The sequence below is a fragment of the Pseudorca crassidens genome, chromosome 10 (genome assembly GCF_039906515.1).
Source record: "Pseudorca crassidens isolate mPseCra1 chromosome 10, mPseCra1.hap1, whole genome shotgun sequence".
Lineage (NCBI taxonomy): Eukaryota > Metazoa > Chordata > Mammalia > Artiodactyla > Delphinidae > Pseudorca > Pseudorca crassidens.
The window spans coordinates 4,880,661-4,897,914 of NC_090305.1; the positions used below are offsets into that span (position 1 = coordinate 4,880,661).

A 17,254-nucleotide genomic window follows, 5' to 3' on the forward strand; every position below is an offset into this window, starting at 1 on the left:
CCCTCCCCGCTCGCGGTCTCTTAGGAAACTGCGACCTTAATGGTTGGTTGCTAAGGAGCAGGGGAGGTCCTTCCAGTCGCCAGCCCCCTCCCTGGAAGCGGCGTGTTTTCTGGACGGGGCCGAGGGTCGCGTCGAGGATGTGGGGACTCGCTCCCCGCCGCCCGCGGGGCCCGGGAGGCGCGTGAGTGAGGGGCGCGGCGGCCGAGCCCACTTCTCGGTGGGGTCACTTTTCTTTTCCGGCGGGGTGGGGGGGGCGGGCAGAGGAGGGGCGCGGGGACCGGCGGGCGGGTTGACAGGCGCCGCGTGCAGCTCGCGTCCAGCGTCCGCGGTGCATCCGCGATGGGTTATAAAAGAGCAGGAAAGTATTTCTCCTTGCTCAGCAGATTTGCCCTCCCTCGCTCCTTACTGGTTAGAAGATAGAACGTGAGCCCAGATCCGGACGAGCAGTTCACATTCCATTACGAAATTCTACACGGCTTCAGAGCCAGCAGCAGGACACATTCGGGGCACTTTGGAGTTTTTTCGGCTTCTTTTTTGGGGATGGTGGTGGTGGAGAGAGATAGGAAGGTGAATAAAAAAATATCACTTTGGGATATGCTGAAAAACCTGTCCGATGGTTTTCACCAGAAGAAAAATTCACCCCGTGCTTGTTTTAGCGTTTAGGTTTAAAAGCCAGTGGAAATAAAGTTTGCCCGTTGGATAGGGATGCTGGAAATAGCGAGGTATTTCTGTCTCGAAGAGGAGGCTTGAGGTGATTTGTGCAAAGGCTGAGTTCACGTGCATCCCATATTTTTGAGGTCGTTTTCTTTTAGATAGGCAGTGGTGTGTGCATGCGCGTGAGTGTTTTCTGAAATAAATTTCATTGATGTGGAAAGTGGAGAAAAGGGAACTGCAAAGAAAAGAATGGTTTTTGTTTTGTTTTGGGGTTTTTGTTTTTGTTTTTGTTTTCTTCTTCTTCTTCCCATGGCCCTTAAAAGCATCCTCTAGGTCTGGTGCCTTTTTGAGTAGGCAGGTATGGGTCTAAGACATAATGTAACCCGGAAGTCTTAAGTTAGAGGCTGAAGTCCTGGCTGAAACTTCTTTTTTTCTCTCGCTTTCTTTTTTTAAACGTTTAGTTCTTCCTTCAAGAGTCACACAGAACTTTTGAAGGAATGGGTTCAAATTATTCTTCAAGCAATTTATGTAAAGGTGAGCCACTACCCTTTGGAGGGAGCTTCTGGGTACCGCTGATGGAGCTTGCTTTGATGTGTTTTGAGCTTTGGTTACACTGATGAATTAAACATTTGAATGGCTTTTATCAAGTTTTAAATGTGTGAAAGAACACCTTCCTTCCCACTCCCCCCCACTTTTACAAAAGAAAGGGAGAGTCCTTTGATTTGGTTATTTGTTTACCTTGTGGTCCATTTTAGGTTGTTAATGAACTTGCACTGTTTTATAACTCTTAAAAATACTGCTAAACAGGTTGCATTTTAGGATGTTTTGTTTTTAAAGAGGATTTGCTGGTTATGTGATACTCTTAAGAAATGCTGCTGATGTGTACCGTTCTTTGGCATATCATTCTCTGCGTTTTTCTAGATACCACTTTTTTTCTCATCAGAAATTCAGAGCCTCAGCCCTTATGGCAGACAAGTGTTTGTTGTGTGATGGGGAAGATGGGTCTGACTCAGCTGGCACAGGTGGGGCATCCATTCCTAACTATCTGCATCATCTAACAAATGACCTTTTGATGGAAGGGTCTTTTATTTTAGAAGGAGGAAAATAAACCTACCTAGTTTAGCCGGCATGCCGTCAACAGTTATTGATTGGTTGGTTCCCTGCTGTATGCCGGGCCCTACGTAGTTGCCATTACGTGGCTTGCATTTTTACTCAATTTTGAACTGCTGTGCTGGTCCACTTGCTAAGATCAGTTTGGAAGTTTTTGCTCGCTGTGTTATGCTCAGTTGTTAACATCATTTATTATCTTCAGTGAAGGAAATTTCCTGGTTAATGAAACTAAGAAGAAATTCTACCAGTCTAGGGTTTTATATGGCATAATTAATATAAATTTTTCCTCCTACAGAAATTGATTAAACGTGCTCACTAGAAGTAGTCAGAAGTGAATCCTTTTGATGTTTCTATTCATTATCCTTTTGAAAAGTAGGTGGTGCTTAAAAGGTCATAGGATAAGGGTTGCTTAGCAGCGAAACAGAAGGATGCTAAAATTAACCAAAGCATTTTTGAAAGGGAGTCCTTCTCTGTTTTACATTATTTAACTAGATTTAATTAATTTCTGAATTCTCCATGTCCTTTGACCTAGGAAAGTAGGATGTTAAGTTTGTTTTGTTTTTGTTATCACATTTAAATCATCTCTCTTTTGTAAGTGTCTTTTAATTGAAGTTCATGCTCTCTGACCAACTCTGGTGTCAGATGGCAGCTTGTCTGGGTGGACTTCTTCCCTGCTACCTGTGTGTTCGGGTTAAATCCTCCCAAGGAAATGGTGTGTAACATCACCTTATTTCACTGATTAATAACAGATTGTTTCGTTCGTTTTGGAAAACCTACCTAATCCATGAAGTGATGTCTTCTTTTGCTCTTTATTAAACAGGTTTGTGTTCAAAAGATAGAAACGCAATAGAGTATCAATAGAACGAAGGCAATGTAGTCTCCTGATCACAGGGCAGTGGTCTTCCCCCTTTACTGAGATTAGATTAATTTTATAGGGCTCCTCCTTTTCACTCCACCTCCCCGTCTCAGTTCATTTCAGAACACTTCCTAATACCTGTTTGAAAATCATTACATGAGGTGTAGAGTATCTTTGGAACCAAGTGTTCGAAAGCAACACTTTAAGGATCTTGGGGGTTTTCAGTGAGATCAAAGGGTTGCAATCTGACCGAAGCCATGGTTAGTAACCATCCTCTCTTGGTTGAAAGGCATGCTCACTGTAACTCACAAGTTTCCCTTCCTCAAGATTACTTGTGTACATCTGACCTACTGAACAGGCCAAGTTGAGTAATGTTTTTTATAGCCAAATATAATTAAGAAATTAGATGGGTTTTTTTGGGGTGTGGGGGGAGGAGGCAGGGTGAGTGAGTTTTCTCTCTTTTAGGCTTAGAAAGTGGTTTTGGAGTAGAAATAGCTATGGCTGTCTTCCAAAAGCAGGGGTCAGCCTGTGATTTCCACGCCCTTGGGGGCCTCCCCATAAATCAGAGGTAAAAGGTGTACCATCTGAAACGCAGAGGCAGGCATACGATGTGCTTTCTGAAATGCGTCACTTACTTTTAATTTCCCCTGCTCCCATGGAAGGCAGAATACAGAGACGAAAACCATCTGCGTTGTTTTCATGATGACCGAGGTGGGAGAGTGAGGAAGATGGGGCGCGAGGGTGACAGACGTTTTCCTTTTCTGTTAGTTGTCCTCTGGGACAGGGTCACCACTGTGCTGGTCTCTGTTTCCCTCGTCACCTTCCCTGGGTGTCCCTGTCCGAGTGTAGCTGGCGTTGGTTGGTGGAGATGGGGGTGGTGGGGGTGGGGAGCCTGGGAGGAGGGCGCAGGGAGCTCTCCCTTCCAGCTACTGGTGCATCTTGTTTCTGATGGTACTTCGGGCACAGGTGAGCCAGTCTGCCCATCAATAAAGGTGGCTGCCAGTGAATAGGTGCTTTAGACAAAAGAAGTGGGAGAGGGTGGAGACTGTTTGTTCAGTGTGATTCAAGCAAGCCGTGCTAATAGAACTTGAAAGCCTCTGTAAAGTCCCAGCGTCTGGGTACGGGCTACTCCTGCGGGCCTTTCAGACTCGGGGAGGGCGGGTGGTCCCGATAGGGTGGAGAAAGCCCAGTCAAAAGCCCCACCACATTCTTTGTCAGCCAGCCAGACTGCAGAGAAAAAGTCTCAGTGGGGGTAATTAGATAAAGCTTTTAAATGGCTCTATTTGTTTTTCCCCTGGCTAGCTTGGTATCTCATCTCTCTAACCCCTCTTTCAGAGACTGCGGGGTAAGATGGCTTTAAGAATGTTGGAGGCTTTTAGTGGTTTCACTACTTGTGAAATTTCATTTTTCGTTAGGGCAGACTCTGGACAAAGTTAACTGCACCCTGCTTTTGTGAAGGCCTTGAACAAAGATTCGAATTTGATCCTCAGAGCAGCATGGTGAGGGCTGGGTGGGTGTATTAACCCATTTTCCAGCTGTGCCAACTTCCACCCGGTGGCTAGTAATAAATCAGGCCCAGGACCCAGAACACCCAGCCCCAGCCTCAGTCCAAACAACACCTGCTTTTCCAAGTCAGCTTGGCCTCAGAAGACAGAGCATTAAATATACAGGGCCTGTTTATCTGTGTGTGTGCTTTTTAAATGAGACCAGATCCTTTCACAATAATGCTGTGGTTGAATTTGAAGATGTAAGGCAATTGGAAAAGAAACTTTTTAGCCTTTGCCAGCATTTCTCTTGATGAACGTGATTATAGGCATTCTTTTCAGTAGGTTTTCTACCTCGTGGGATCATTGTAAGGATAAAATAAATGTTCCAGAAAGTCAAAATCTATATATGGAAGAAACTGGTGTATTTTAAGCTCAGGAAGCTTTGTGGGTATCCACTCTGGATTTCCTTTCCAGAACTGTGCACAACTGCAGTACTCAGGCAGAGTTTATGTTTGCTTCGAGCACCTAGAGACAAACAGACTAGCAAGTTCTCCTTCAAGGAGTTCGCTTAGGGATGGATTTTAAGGGAAAGGCAGGTGGTAAGCTTTGGGATGCCCCCTTTAAAGCAGTAGTTCTCAGCTTGGTGGTTCCCCGCCCCGGGGGCATCTGGTAAAGTCTGGAGACGCTTTTGATTGCCTTGCTGGGGGGGGGGAGGGGTGCGACTGGCCTTTAGTGGGTCAGGCCAGGAGTGCTGCTGCCCATCCCACAATGCACCTGAAGGCCCCACAGCTAAAGGATTATCCAGTCCCAAATGTCAGTAGGTGGAGGGTAAGAAAGCCTGCTTTAAAGGTACAGGAGTCAAGGCCTGTGTCACGTGTGCAAGCAGCCTGGCGTTCTCACTGTACTGCACGTGGCATATTTGGGGATCTGGAATTTCGTAGAGCGAGTAAGCTCTCCTTACAGGCCTGTGAGGTGCTGTGGTTGGCAAGTTCAAGGTTTCACAGAAGATTGGGGGTTGGGGAAAACATTTAAGTGGCGTTACATATATTTAAAAACCCTGTAGTAAATAAAAGTTCCAGAACTCGTCTGCTTCTAAAACAAACCAGATACGTTGGCGCTGGGGAGCTGCTCTGGTAGGTGGTGCTTCTTCACTTATTTAGGTAACTAGCTCCGGCGCTGCCATCTGCCACTTCTCTCTTGTGTTTGAAGTTATGTGGAGGGTACCCCCATACCCCCCCCATTTTTTTGCTCAGTGTTTGAATTAGCCCTTACTTGCTTGACAGTTAATGTTTTTTGCCCTTGGAGTCTCCCTTATTTTGTTTTCTTAAGTTTTTGCAAAATTCTTACATAAATCTCTACCTTTTTTTTTTTTTAAATTAATTAATTAATTAATTATTTGGCTGCGTTGGGTCTTTGTTGCCGCACGCAGGCTTTCTCTAGTTGCGGCGAGTAGGGGCTACTCTTCGTTGCGGAGCGCAGGCTTCTCACTGCGGTGGCATCTCTTGTTGCGGAGCACGGGCTCTAGGTGTGTGGGCTCAGTAGTTGCGGCTCGTGGGCTGTAGAGCGCAGGCTCAGTAGTTGTGGCGCACGGGCTTCGTTGCTCTGCAGCATGTGGGATCTTCCTGGCCCAGGGCTCGAACCCGTGTCCCCTGCATTGGCTGGTGGATTCTTAACCACAGCGCCACCAGGGAAGCCCTCTCCACCCTTTTTATAGGGCAGTGGTGGGAGCCCGGTCTTCTGTCCGTGTATCTCCTCTTGAGCAGGTGGCTGGCAGGCTGCTGCTTTACCAGGGAAGGTTGGGGAGGGATCAAGGGAAGAGACGGTGGTGATTTTATGTTTTGGGGACTTGCGGACCTCAGATACACGGAAAGGTGGTTGACTGAAAGAAAAATAAAATGTGGTATACAAACATTAAACTGCATTTCCTCGGGCCAGACATGTCTAGGACAGTGGCAGGAGCCATCTTTTAGCCACAGGTGCCACTTGCCTGACCCTTGTCCTGGTCCACCCCACCCCCCATCTTACAGGCAGGAGGGGAGCAAGAAGAAAAGGCAGGAAGAGAGGGGGATGATTCCAGAACGGTCTGGGCTCCCACTTACCTAAGAGAAATGTTTAACGCTTACAGGCAGCTTTCTTTACATCCTAACCCGAGGACAGACTGTCAGGGTCCCGTTCACGTCCCTCCAGGCTGATGATGTCAGTGACCGGCTTGGAAGCTGGCTTCGCCAGCCCACGCCTGGTGTAGTAAGAGCTGTGCTTCCGGTGCTTTGCCGCCCTCTCCTCCAACCTGTAAACCGGACGGTCACTGCTCCGCCTCTCCATTTACAACTTTTGCCAGGCTGGGGATCCCCTGCAGGTGTGTTGGAGGGAAGTTGCAGGAAGAAAAGTCTCTCCCCCACTTCTAGAAGGTGAGCTGAAACTCACCATCCACCCAGCCTCCCAGGCCAGTCCCTGACTCTGGTCTCTCTCTCAGCTGCCAGCAGTCACCAGACCCTCCTCGAAACCCTGGTCCAGTCTGACTCTGGTGTTGCCTGCCCCACTGTCCTGACCTAGGCCCTCATCATGTCACAAGCGCCTCCCAAGTCAATTTCCTGCCCCCTTTGTCTCCCTCCTCCAGTCTGCCCTCCACTCGGCTTGAACACTATAGCTGCACATGGGGTTTGCCTGCTGCTGAAAAACATCTCATGGCCCCCTGTTGTCCGCAGGAAGAAATCCAGACTCCTCAACTTGGCACACGAGGACCTCCACCGGCAGCTCCCAGACTGTCTTCCTAGTTTTAGCCCTTCTCACTCTCCCTGCAGGCCACTGCCACACTGGAGGAGTTCGTCCTGCTTCTGCTTTTCCGTGGAGTGTTCATTCTGTTTTGTCCCCATCCCCTTCTCCTTGCACACAACATTTCTCAACTCTTCTTTCAAGACCCATCTCAAATACCGCCTCTTGCAGGGAGAATCAGGTCCTCCATCCAGAATAACCCTTACCCCATCTGGCCGGGTCTGTCTGTTGTAATTTACCCGTTGGCATGTTTTCCCCACCTGGAGAATAGGCAGCAACTTCAAATCATATTTTTCCATCTTTTGTACCTAGCTCAAGGGTTGTGTAGTTGATGCTCATTCAATAATTATTGTTGGATCCATTTTCGAATATAAAAAACCCAGAGTTTTTCTGAAGAGGCGCAGGTTATTTTTGGAGAAGGGCACATATAATTTGGAAGCTAAGTCCTAAGTATCAGTACAAATTAAGAGAAGGAAACAGAAGTAAACTATCGTTTTCCAACAGACCCATCCTGCAGAAATTGGGTGCTAAGTGCACACTGGTGGGAAAGCATTTTGAATTACAGAAATTTTAAAATAAAAGTTTGCTCAGCTTAATTTACTCAAAATTAAAGAGGAGAAAAAAAAGTTGTTAATGCCTGATTGCACTAAAAGCTGTCACACTGGGGCCCTTACTAATTATAACCACTTTTCATGGCTCTTGGTTTGAAGTTTATATTAAATAGGAGAGATGGGCACACAGATCAAAGACCAAAATCATTTCTGAACTCCAGTGTGTGGGCCCACTTTCTCTGCTTAGTTAGATTTTTGTTTCATTAGTGGTGTGAGTTAATAGGAGTGTTGGTCCGTGTATAATTTAACTTTTCTTTTTTTTCTGTAACTCCTTGGATTTAAAATAAAGTGCAAACCAGAAACCTACAGGGTACAGATCTTGCTTTATTTGTGTGTGCGCGCGCAATATATGTTTGTACGTGGTGGAAGTTGAGTATAGATCGTATTTACAGAAAGAATCATTTTCACTGTTTTAGGGGAGGTTCCTTTATGCTGAGACTTCATAGTTAAAAAAAAAAACAAAAAACCCCTGAATACACAAAATCATCGCAAAATCTTTTCTTAACTTTCTTCTAAAAGAGGTACTTGTGTCTTCAGAAATAGGGGAGATACCATAAGGATGGGGTGAGAGAGAGGCGTTTCGCTTATGGATCCGTTTATACCTTTATGTTTGTAACTATGTGGATAGGTTTCCTTTTCGAATAAGGAATTACCATTTTTTTTCTTTTTAAATTGGAAGGTCTTGGTATCCTTTATACGAGGTAAAATCCTAGTTGATTAAAAGTACATTATTGCGGGCTTCCCTGGTGGCGCAGTGGTTGAGAGTCCGCCTGACGATGCAGGGGACACGGGTTCGTGCCCCGGTCTGGGAAGATCCCACATGCAGGGGACACGGGTTCGTGCCCCGGTCTGGGAAGATCCCACATGCTGCGGAGCGGCTGGGCCCGTGAGCCATGGCTGCTGAGCCTGCGCGTCCGGAGCCTGTGCTCTGAAACGGGAGAGGCCACAACAGTGAGAGGCCCGCATACCGCAAAAAAAAAAAAAGTACATTATTGCTACCTTTAAATATTCCTTGACGTGCTTACCTGATAACTAGAGCTTAGGCTCAGATTTGGCAGATACATTCAAATATAATAATTCCAACTTCATCTTATTTCTAAGGAGGCTTGTATATGTTCCTCTCTGATGTGAAAAACCGATTTTTTAAAAAAAACCATTTTCCCCTCCACTTTAGGGCTTTTAATTGTTTTGAGGGACAGTTATATAAAATTGGTTAGTAAGCATCTCAAACAGGTTTTCACGACTTGGTAAGTTAAACTTATATTGGATCAAACTGTCCTACTTAAAAATTTAAACCAAGTATAATTTAAAGGAGGCTCAACTTGCACGTCTCTAAATTAAGTTTGTTTTTAAATCATGAAAATAATGTTTCTGACAACCGTTCGTTGTTTGAGAGCTTACTAAAGCTTTACAACCCCCTTTTTCTAAAATACTGTATCCAGTTGGATTCAGTATCAGATTCAGTCTCCCTTTGGAAAACAGGCACTTTTCCACCCCCAAATTTGAAAACCTCATAGTGGGGTTTTCTTTTTTTTTTTTTTTAAACCACTTATAGATCTTTATTTATAGATTTTTATTTATTCAACAAATTTGAATTTCAACGATGGGATGGCAGTGATAAACACCAAGGGTACTAGTATGAGAAAGAGAGACAGTTGCTAGCTTCCCAGACATGGAAAGAGACACAGGACCACTAAGTCGTTTCCGTCTGTGCTGGGTGTTAAGTATGACAAGAGCATGTGACATGCACTGTGGGGGAGGGGAGGAGGATGCTGGGGGAGGGGGCATCCCCCCAGAGTGGCCCCTGAGCCACAACACGAAGAGAAGGAGAGTTGGAGCGCAAGCAGCTGGTGCTGTGGCCCTGAGGTTGGAGAAGATCAGTGTGGAGGAAGAAGAGACCCAGGCGGGTGACATGCATGGCAAGGTGGATGGGCTCCTTGTAGCTCACAGGTATTTGGAGTTTTCCCTCAAGAACTCGGGGAAGCCTTGCAGGGTGTTAGGCCAAGGACTGGCATGATGAGATTTGCGTTTTTAAAGATCACTCCTGCCCAGAGTGGAGAATAAACTAGAGTAGAAGGAAGTGACTGTTTACCTTCTGTTTGCAAGATCGTTGAAAAGGTTGGTTTTGCACAACTTTTGAAAAGCAGTGGTGGCTCAGGGTGGGTGGCAGTGGAGGTGGGGAGCCTGGGTGGGTTTGACAGAGATGGAGGCCAGAGGAAGGATTTGAGGCTGGCTGGGGGTTGGGATGGAGGATGGGCCCGATGATTTCCAGGTCTCAGGCTTCCGTGGCTGGTGGCTGGCGGTGCCTTTCTCTGAGATCAGATCACGGGATAAAGCAAGGTTTGTGAACCAGGTACGTTCCCTACCCTTCAAAGAAGTTATGTTTGTGAATTTTATCAGCATTTTCTCTACTTGTACCGCTTTCATTGGTCAAAACATACTATTCCTGGCATGGATAATGCATGCAAAGGACTTCTATAAAAGTGAGAAACAGAAATTAGGTTCTTACTTATGGCTTCCTTCTCCCCTCCCCGCCCCTCCTTTCTTTCTTTCTTTCTCTCCTTTAAATTTCCTGAGGCCAAAAGGAACATGGAAGAGTTCTCCTCGATGGCCGATGGCCGGAGCTTCTGAATGGTTTTCAGATGAGGCATACAACTAAAACCTTAAGCGTATTTAAGTTTCTGTTTGTTTTAGTGATGCTTTATCTTTTTGACTTGTGAGCCTGGGGCTCAGGGGCAGAGGCTCTGGGGTAAGAACCGAGGTAGGACTCTCAGAATTGCCCCCGCCTTCTGCTTAAGAGGGTCAGAACTCCTCTCCTGACCTGATTTTCCAACTTATTTCTTAGTTTCTCAGTGTTCACTGATGCTCTGAATGTCTTACAACGACAACAGTGTTTTGCTTGACCAGTAATCTGTGTGAAAACAAAGTTCCTTCAGTAAACAAAATGTGCTGTGTATCTCCTTTGGGTGCCAAAGGGAGAGATTTCATCCTTCCACGGGGATGGTCTCCACCGAGCCACGGTCCAGCCTGTGGTTGAACATCTCTGGTGATGGCCGACCTGCTCCCCATTGCCCCAAGGCAGTCCTTGGGTTTTTACTGCGTTAATTAACTTTTTTTTTCTCAAGGCAAACAAAATCTTTGTGGAATGAGCTAGAAAGTGGCGTGTTTTCCGCTGAGTTGGTAAAAACTTGGAGCTGGAGCGCAGGCCGGCTGCCTTGTGCAATCTGATCCCCAGAGAGTCCATTGGGGAGTGCCACCCTCCTTACTTCCTCCTGTACTGGAATTCCTGCTTCATGGAGGGGGTTGGAGAGGTCCTGCCTCGCTTGTCCTCGTGAGCTGGGACACCTTCCTTAAATTGTCTTGCAAGAAAGCATTAGCAGTGCTCCCGGATTTAGGTAAAGCTTTTCTCTGACGTCATACAAATGACTCATCAAAACTTCAGGTGAGCCCCAGCCTGCTCCCCAGACGCTTCTCTTTTTTTTTTTTTTTTTTTTTTGCGGTACGCGGGCCTCTCACTGTCGTGGCCTCTCCCGTTGCGGAGCACAGGCTCCGGACGCGCAGGCTCAGCGGCCATGGCTCACAGGCCCAGCCGCTCCGCGGCATGTGGGATCTTCCCGGACCGGGGCACGAACCCGCGTCCCCTGCATCAGCAGGCGGACTCCCAACCACTGCGCCACCAGGGAATTCCGCTTCTCTTTTTATATGGGATCTGTCCTGACTCGGGTAACCCGACCACTGGCCCCCAGAGAGCGCTGCCCACCTTGGGGAGAGTATGATTTAACATCTTTTGTTGAAAAAGCACGGATGTTCCCACATCACCTCAGCCTCACATCCCATTTGTAACAGATGGCACGCTTTATTCCAGCCCTACATTTGATAAGATGAGCTGATGAGGGGAAAAACGCTCAACAGGGACCTTGCCCCTCGGCTTCTTTCTAGCTGAAACAGCTTGGTGAGGGGATGGCGGGAAGGGAACTCGAGAAACTGGGTTTACGCATCTTTTTGGAAAATTTAAACCTTCAGGTACAATGCATACAATGCAGTCCCTCACCTCACCGTGACCCAAGCAGAAGCGTGGACTTGGAGATCTAATACGTTTGTTGCAAAAATAGCTTACTAGGGATGGCCTTGTAGTGAGCGTCCAGAATTGGTGTGGGTAGTATGTTCAGTAGCCAGTTTGTGGTGACAAAGGTGTATATTATATAAGCTCACTTTCAGATAACCCACCCTAACTGCTAGATAGTGGTGACAACTCCCGCTATCTGTCGGGTAATTTTTTTCTTTCAGCGGTTGTGTATTCAATCGCTGGTGTTGGTTCTTGAAGGGCTCGGGGATGGTCAAATGATTACACTTCGAGATCGCAGCCAAAGTGGCCTGGCAGCTTTATTTCACTGTTTTATCTCTATGGCAGATGGAATTCGGGGAGGGCTCCTTTGGTCGGCTTGTCTCTGGGAAGTCAGGTTGCTCCTGCTGCCACCTGTATCTGCAGAAAAGGGAAGACACAGAAATCCAGCCGCAAGCAGCAGAAACCATGACCTGGTTATTCATATGATAAACGACTCTACCGAGAGTGCAATTAAATCCGGTCAGCAGACCTTTGAATTACAGGCTGCCCTTGATGAAAAGCACCCCTAGTCAAAGCCCACCTGTATTCGCTTTATATCAGATAAACCAGATGTTGTCTTTTCAGTTTCTTTTCTGCCCGTGTTAGACTTCATCCATATATGACTCTTAAGTCAAAAATCTCAAGTTAGGGGGCTTCCCTGGTGGCGCAGTGGTGGAGAGTCCGCCTGCCGATGCAGGGGACGCGGGTTCGTGCCCCGGTCCGGGAGGATCCCACGTGCCGCGGAGCAGCTGGGCCCGTGAGCCATGGCCGCTGAGCCTGCGCGTCCGGAGCCTGTGCTCCGCAACGGGAGAGGCCACAACAGTGAGAGGCGCGCGTACCGCAAAAAAAACCAAAACTCAAGTTATTGCCCCGTTTCACCCTCTTAAGGTTGTTAGGCTTTTCATCAGGAAGAACTGTCAGCACAAGAGTGGTGGAGGAAGCAGTAATGTGAACTAAGGTTATCGAGCGCGTACCAGTTATGTCCTTGTCCTGAATTCTTTTTTTTTTAAATAAATTTATTTGATTTATTTATTTTTTATTTTTGGTTGCGTTGGGTGTTCGTTGCTGCATGCGGGCTTCTCATTGCCGTGGCTTCTCTTGTTGCAGAACACGGGCTCTAGATCGCGGGCTCAGTAGTTCTGATGCACAGGCTCAGTCGCTCCGTGGCATGTGGGATCTTCCCGGACCAGGGCTCGAACCCATGTCGCCTGCATCGGCAGGTGAACTCCCAACTGCTGCACTACCAGGGAAGCCCTTGTCCTGAATCCTTGACGTGGGTCATCTCATTCATTCCTCACAACAGCTCTTTGCCCCTGTGATGTAGGTACAGTGATTATCCCCGTTATTCAGAGGAGGAAACTGAGACCCAGCGAGGCAGCCAGCTAGTAGGCATCATGCAGTGCAGCCCGACCCCACAGCCTGTGCTGGTGGCCCCTGCTCAACTTCCTTTCACAATGACGTGACATAGTCACCAAATAAATATCCCCTGAAGACCTGCTGTGTGCAGAACCCTGCGGTATACAGCAAGGGGAAAGACAGGGACACGTGTGCGACGGGGCCGCTGGCTTCTGGAAGTAGATTAAAACTTAACCCGTGAAATAGGTCCTTCTATCTGGTATTTGACAAAGCGAGTTAGGCCGTCAATTCTGTGGAAGATCAAGTGGGAGGGGAGGTGCGGTTGGCTGACAAATCAGGCAGCGGGAATGGCTGCCCCAGAGCACCCGGGGCCCGGGAGACCCTGCAGAGAGTCGGGAGAGGCCCTGAACATCCCGCTGGGGGACAGTTTTCCCTAAGTTCCCATGAGAGGCTCCAGGGAGTGGAGAGGTTGGGCCAGCATTGGAGGCTTCTGCTCGTCTTCTGTGTGGTGGGTGGGGGGGCGCATGCCTGCCCCTTAACTTCTTTCTTGCAGACACCCACTGTTAACCTCACTAAAAGTGCTTGAGCTCCGTTTCAAAGTAAGGATGGTGTGTTGGCCACTTTGGGAAAAGCCAGGACGCTGTAAGGTCTGAGCATCTGGGGGTGAGGGTTGCCTTGGGTTTCTGGAGGGCCAATGCCTGGAAAACAGGTCACTTGTTTGCTGTTATAATAGGCTATTATCATTTTATTTAATATATAACATCAAGATTTTGCCTCAGAGTTAGTACTGGGGGCAGGATCAGCCATCTAAGAGGCCCAGTGGTCTGTGTTACCAGGGATGTAGGGGCAACAATTGAATTGATCTAATTACTAACCTAATGTTTGAATTTGTCCATATTCAGCGGAGATAGTCTCTAGGAGGTGTTTTGTTTGTTTGCTTTGCTTTTTAAGCAGTAGGAGCTACATGGACTGGAGGACAGTGACGGAGGATGCCCTGTCTCCCGTGGAACGTTTCTGGGGTGAGGGTGTCCAGTTGTGCACCCTTCCTACCCTTTTGTGGGAGCCCCCAAGCAAGTTGTGGAACCAGCAGGTCTTGAATTGCGCCGAGCGCCTGATGGTCTGTTTCCTGTTTCCGGTGGGTCTGTGGAGGAGGATTGTTTTGAAATTTAGTTACAAATAGAAAATTTCAGCCTTGTGTGCTACCAGCTCCTACCACCGTTATTAGTACCGTTGTTATTTTGCTCGTGGCAGTTTGATGGCTCCAGCAGAAGAGGAGTGAAAGACGTCTGGGTTGGAGACCAGCATCCCGGGCTTTTTCTTTCTCGTGACTGGAATCCCATCAGCTTTCCTGCATTGGAATGCTTCTCGATACCTCCCCCAGGCACTAGGCTCCAGGGAGGCAAGGATGCGTAAGACGTGGTCCAGCCCTGACACTCACCAGTGCGTCACAACCGGCAGAGACACCAGGACACACGGAGGACCTGGCAGTGGGAAGCTGTCGGGAAAAGAGGTAGTGATGATGTTCTCAGATGTGAAGGGCTGGCCATGTGGAGAAGCGTGTAGGAAAGGGAAAATGAGGTTCTAGGTGAAGAGCAGTATAAGTACAGGCCCTGGAGGATGATACCACGAGGCTTCTTTGGGGACAGGATGGGTAAGCAGTGGGGTGAGACCAAGAGAGTACGGTTGGGGTGCTGTGCAGAGTTGGAGTGGAAGGAGTGTTGAGATGTGTCTCTGGCAGTGTAGATGGCCAGTTGTGGAGGCAGTTGTGAGCCAGGAAGTGCTTTGAAGCCAGGCCGTGGTGTGAACAGCTCTGCCCCGGAGAGAACGCTGCTAAACCTTTAGAAAAATCAGGCCATAGAGGAGACTCGTCCAGCAGAATGAACTTGGACGTTGATGCCATATGGAACCGAATATTTCTTCCCGTTTTTTCCAAGAGATTTTTTTCAGCCCAGGACATGTGGGCTGCCGTCTGAAGTGGTGTTCAGTGATCATTGAGAGGTGGGACCTTTATTTTCAGCAGAGAGAATTCAGTTCAACAATGTTTAAACTTCCTTGGTTGTGTTTTACTCCTTGGTACTTACTTAAGCTCATCAGCTAGGGAATTAGAGACAGACTCATTTCTGTACCCTCGAAAATACTGAGGAAGGATGCTGGGAGTCGGGGGAGCTACTTATTCAGTTTGTCAGCCGGCAGCGAATGCGGGCTGGGAGGGTGAGCTAGTGTGCAGTCTTGACGAGCCTGTGGATGAAGGTTTCTGGAAGCCGCGGGTGGGAGAAGAATCAGCTCACAAAGGCGAAGCTGCCTCGAGTGGAGTGGATTTGTGCCTGTTCTGCTCACCTGGGTAGCATCTGCCCTCGCCCAGGTGATGCTCTATCTGTCCTCCCGTGTTCCCAATCCTCTGCTGGAGGACTGTCCTCCCGTGTTCCCAGTCCTCTGCTGGGATTCCATCTTCTACGGGTGAGGTCGGCCAGGAAAGGCGCTCTGTGCCTGCAGAGATGCGGGTGGTGAAGGTAGATAGCAGGCCCCAGAGACGCTCGTGGTTTATTAATTATGGTGGAGGGACACACTGCCTTTTCCTCTAGGGAGGACAGATCCATTTTTAATATGTGTGACTTTATACATTTCAAGGCCTGTACTCAGGGACTGAGGGACCTTGCTGAGAGGGCTGTGAAAAATGTGGGAAGGCCCCTGCAGAGTGAGCAGGTTGGACGGAACACATACCTTAAAGTTAATAATTTCATCACTTAAAACTGATGTTTATGTGTTAACGATTTTATGAACTGTTGGCAACCTCTCGTTTCGTTTTGTTTCTTACCGAGTTCTCTCCCTGGAGCTGGAATCGTGCGGGAGGAGGTGGGATGCTATGAGCTGGGGTGGGGTTGAGGGGTCAGGCTGGGAGTCAGGGGGGAGGGGGAGTGTCTCAAAGTGCTGAGTGGGTTCCTTCTGTCTGCGAAGGAAGGAACCTTCCTTCGTTGCCGTGCGCGGGCTTCTCACTGCGGTGGCATCTCTTGTTGCAGAGCACAGGGTGGACTCACTGGGGAAGGAAAGCCCCACTCGGGCCCAGAGGCTTGTGTGGAGTGCTTGCATGTGTTACCCCATGGATGGGGCATAGGTATGACCTCCTCTTTTTAAAGACAGGAAACTGAGGCTTAGAGAAATTCACTTTTTCTGAGATCACGCAGCCAGTGTCAGACTACCAGGAAGCTTTAGGCCATATCCACAGTCTGAAGGACGTTCTTTGGTTACATGGGACCTCATGACACCGTGGTACCTGGAGAGTTCCCAGCCGAGCAGCTCTGAAGCTTGATTTCACTTGTCTTGATTCTTTAATAGTTGGTGCGGATTTGAGCATAACACATTGCTTGAGTGCCTCTACGTTTAGGATACTAGGTTTAGGCATGGGGGAGCACGGTGGTTCTTGCCTTCGGGAGTTTACGTCGTGAAAGGGTGCAGTGCAGTGTGGCCCCCGAGCCGTGCACCCGTGGGAAGGCTGCGATCCCAGCGGGAAGGGGCAGGCTGGGTTTGGAGGTGTAGTTTGGGGTTGAGGACCGCATACTGGAAGGTGCTGGCATTGCAGGGCTCCCTGGGGTGGCATGGGGGTGGGGCAGAGTTGGAGCTGTCCTCCGTCCCTGAGAGGGAGTCCGAAGGTTTTGAGCAGAGAAGTGACAGGTGGCCTGATGAGGCTTTGGAAATGTCCTCGGGAGGGGCAGCGGGGCCACGGTTGTACCTCGCGGGGCTGCTGGGGTTCCTTCACTGTTGATTTCTGGCCCGAGGCAGAGGGCGCATCCCCATCAGCTGGTACAGGGTGAACCAAGCAGCAGTCAGATCGCTGAAGCGCCCAGAGCCCACTGAGTGATGTACACACACAGGAGGGGGACTTCCTTTCTTTACAGCCATAGACTTCTTTGGGTTCAGACCTCTATGTTCTGGCTTATCTCTTTTAGGGACTTGTCCACTGGAATCCTGGATCACGTTCATAATGTCGCCATATTGGTTTATCCGTTAACCCTGGCTTACTGATCCTGGATCACGTTCATAATGTCGCCATATTGGTTTATCCGTAAACCCTGGCTTACTGATCCTGGATCACATTCATAATGTCGCCATATTGGTTTATCCGTTAACCCTGGCTTTACTGAAACCAGGGTGGAAAGGCTTTCCTGGCGCATGTGCGTCCTGAGATGTGAGTGAGTATGTGCCCTGGTCCAGGTGTTACAGCCGAGGGTGGGGCAGCCCAGACTGCCGACCCTTCCCTCGCATCCAGTTTTCCAAGTCTTTGGCTTTCCGTTGTGGTAACTGCCAC

At 48.4% G+C, this 17,254-nt stretch overlaps 1 protein-coding gene across 10 annotated transcripts in view; it reads left to right on the top strand.

The window, feature by feature from the left end:
• The window catches only part of RREB1 (ras responsive element binding protein 1), a 179,839-nt gene that overhangs the window by 43,396 nt on the left and 119,189 nt on the right, over window positions 1-17,254 (top strand). Inside the window, exon 2 of one of the 10 annotated variants that reach the window (XM_067751920.1) lies at window positions 1,116-1,188. The exons of 8 other annotated variants lie outside the window; for them this stretch is intronic. The gene's annotated coding sequence lies outside the window, so the exon portion shown is untranslated. Of the gene's footprint in view, window positions 1-21; window positions 182-1,115; window positions 1,189-17,254 lie in introns of those variants that run through there. One more of the 10 variants, XM_067751924.1, reaches the window with a different exon arrangement.